The following is a 3,444-nucleotide window of genomic DNA, read 5'->3' as shown; positions in this document are numbered from 1 at the left end:
AGCTAAAGCAAGGCTCAGTTGTTAACTTCTACAATCAAATTTAAGTAGATCGCTTCCACCATAAAGAAGAAACATCCATTAATAGAGAAGAAAATTGAAGGACTGAGGCTTTGTTTAGGACGGCTTTCTTTCTGCTTTTTAAAACAATTTTTTAATATCAAAATATAAATTTTGTACTAAAAAATGCCATCCCAAACGAAGCCTGAATCACAAAAACCAGACTTTTCAATTTTCATAGAGAATCATTCACTAATTTAAAAGAAATAATAATAAAAGTTTTTCATTGTTGTTTTAGGCCTAAGCCTACGTGGGGGGGAATGGGCGTGTGTGTACTGGTAATGGACAAAAGCTAGCTTGCTAAGGAAAAAAGTTGTGTCTATACCTCTCTTTGAACAGTTGCAGCTACTCATAGCTACCTTCCCTTATTGTTCTCTAGTTTCATTCTCCTTCCTTAAATTACACCGTATGAAAATGTCATGCTTAGCCATAACGGTAAGTTCATTTACTCCTCCCCCCAACATTCCTTATCACCAACTATACCCCATCTCAATCAAAAGGACAACACCCATTTCCTTAAATATCTACTGCTACAGTCTCAAAAAAATTTTTTTTTTCTTTCAAAGATAAGATTTTTTAATGGATTAGATGGTAATAGTTCAATAATTGTAGTATATAGTGTGAGGGTTTGTTTAGTTTGGTTATAATGAACACACAAGTAATCACATTAACTCTATATTGTTCAGCAATAAGATGTATAAAGATCTGAAGAGATTCTACTCTTGCATGTAGATGGAGATGAGAAATGGACAGCCATAGAATAATCAACAAACTAAAATGAAGAAGAAGTTGAGCAGGCAGAGGGAGAAGGATGACAGTAAATAGAAAGCAATTAAGCTGCTTCATGCCAATATTTAAACTTACTGAAATTCATCATGAAGGAAGATCTCGATCTGGAGCTTTATGTCTTTCCATCTTGCCCTCAAAGATCATTTGGTAAGCTCTGGACTGTGGGCTCTTAAAGAAGACGTACAGGTGAAGCACACTAATTAAGCTCAACATAAAATTGGTAAAATAATAATCTATTGTTGCCCTCTTCAGTCCGTCATTCCTATTAAACCCTAACCCTAGACCTTACACAGTACTTATAAAACATGAAAGTATTGTCATTTTTTGAAGTTTGCTTCAGGGTTGCACTCCCACAGAAAAGAAATATTAGCAATAGTGTAAGTAAGAACGGGAGGGAATTAAAAAAAAAAAAATCGAACTTTTCCATGCTAATATTAGAAAGAAAGAATAAAAAAAGAAAAAAAATAAAATTTTGAATGAGCACAACGTTGAAGAATAAAAAAACTATAAATTTCTAAGCTAGCAAGCGAAGAAATTAAGAAGAAAAAAATAGCTGATAATTATACATGGTAAGGGTACATGGGTTCAGAAGAAGAAGAAGAAGTCCAAGTGCAATGTATAAGTTAGAAGTAATCAATCCATAGGAAAAAAAACCCAAAGGAATAAATCATCGATGGATCAACCTACGCAAATCCGGCGGTTAAGCGGTGAATCACCGCCGTCTACATATCTACTGCTCCCTTTTCAATCATGACATCTGATGGATTAAAATCTTGTAAGAGTCCGTGATCTCGTAGCCCGATCCCCGTCGCAGAATCACAGTAAGTACGCTCGCCGAATCCAGTACAGGAATAGGCCGCGGCGCCGGCGGCGGAAACGACGGTGGAGCCGCGGTGACGACTGGATGGAAATTCGACGGCTGGGATGAGAGCACATAAGAGCTTTGAAGCTGGAAGCGGTGGAGATCGACCAGCTCCGGCGATGGGGCGGAGAAATGGTGGTTGCCACGTGGAATTATTGGGCTTGGGTGAGTGTGCTGGCCTTCGTAGGTGGTGACCACCACCGATGGATCGTTGGAGGAACGTTCCAACTCTCTCTTCACGCCGCAGAGAGCGCTCGTACAGCGGTAGTAGCTCCTGCATTTGAATGACCATAGTACCCTTAAATTTCAGAACAAATTAAGCGCCGCTGGAGTGGCATGCAGAGAAGAGAGTTAGTAAATAAAGACCTGGGAAGGGGCTATTCTTTACGGCCTTCTGGCCGTACTTCCGCCAGCGATAACCATCTTCGAGATGATCGACCTCGCTCTTCGTCAGAAACGCAAATCGTGGCTCCTCTGGCGCTTTTGCCCTTTCTTCTTCCTTCCCTTCGAATCCGATGATCCCCTTTAAACCGAAAAAAATATCAGAATGTAAGAAATTAAAACCATCTCGATCAACGTACTCCTTCTAAATCGATCGAACTAGAATGCTTACATCTTCTTCGCCTGTCATGCTCGGCGGATTCGTCTTCAGCCTCCGGAAGGATTGGATGCCGGCATCGTCGGATCGGCGTCCGGGAGGGCTCGGATGAGGATGAAGAGATTGAAGACGAGTTCGGCGTCGCCGGGAAGTTTTGTGTCTCCCGATGATTCTAGAGCTGAGACGGCGGAAGCTCCATATGAACTCAGTGTCGAGCAGAACTTGGGAAGATCGTGTATGCCGAGGAGGTCGACCGAAGCCGAAGGATCCACGGTCGCCGGCGTCGATGTCGGCGCGAGGTCGAAGAATCCTCCTCCAAAAGAGGGTTCAATCGCGTCGAGGGAGAAGGGAGAGATCGCCCCCGTCATAAAATCCAACTTTTCTTCAATCTTCTCCGTCATCATCACTCCTTTCTCATACTAACTCCTCGACTCTACCTCTCCTTGTAGGGTTTTTTGAGCTTTGTAGCCTCTGACAGAAGAAACGCGGAGAATTTCAGAAGAGAGAGAGAGGAGAGAGGGGAGTGAGGCGTAGGAGAAAAGGAGTGAGGTTTCTCTTTATGGTTTTTAAGGCCGAGATGAGACCGGCAGTAGGCGTGACACCGTACGGAGCCACGTGGTGGAGTGCAATAAATGGTGCGCGACGCTGCTCGCAAGGATGCCGGTCGGCGCTTTCATACGGCATTACGGTGGGTCAGCGTTGAGCGGTAACCGGTTCCGTGGTGAAGGGCGACCGGTTGCGCACGTGCTAGATAGACTGCGGCGGGGAAGTATTGAACGGCTTCGCGCGTGCGCGGTCCTTCTCTACCTTTCGCTACTCGCCAGATTAAATTCCCATGAGCGGCAAATGCGTTAATCACCGTTGGAATTTAGGATCAAACGGTTTAAGATTTGACGGAAATAGCTCGTCTGAACCCGCAGCGTGGGAGCGGCGGCGACCGCGTGTGAAAAGAAATCTGGGTCAAAAGTCCGTTCTTTAAAAAAAAAAATGAAATTATAATTTACAAATTTATAAATTTTAATTAACTTACCTTCATTTAAAATTTATATTAAAAATATAGAATATTTGAGTTTCTTTAAAATTAAAATAAATCTTTGAATACATTTTTTTAAAGGGTATTTACATGAATTAACTTTAG

The 3,444-nt window shown here is 42.5% G+C and overlaps 1 pseudogene; it reads right to left on the bottom strand.

Moving 5' to 3' along the window:
- Positions 1-1,568: 1,568 nt before the first annotated feature.
- On the bottom strand, positions 1,569-2,745 carry LOC114579734 (annotated as a pseudogene).
- Positions 2,746-3,444: the final 699 nt, after the last annotated feature.

This window comes from Dendrobium catenatum, unplaced genomic scaffold (genome assembly GCF_001605985.2).
Source record: "Dendrobium catenatum unplaced genomic scaffold, ASM160598v2 fragScaff_scaffold_621, whole genome shotgun sequence".
Classification (NCBI taxonomy): Eukaryota; Viridiplantae; Streptophyta; class Magnoliopsida; order Asparagales; family Orchidaceae; genus Dendrobium; species Dendrobium catenatum.
The sequence above is the reverse complement of the archived record's forward strand: the minus strand, read 5'-3'. Positions and strand labels throughout refer to the sequence as shown.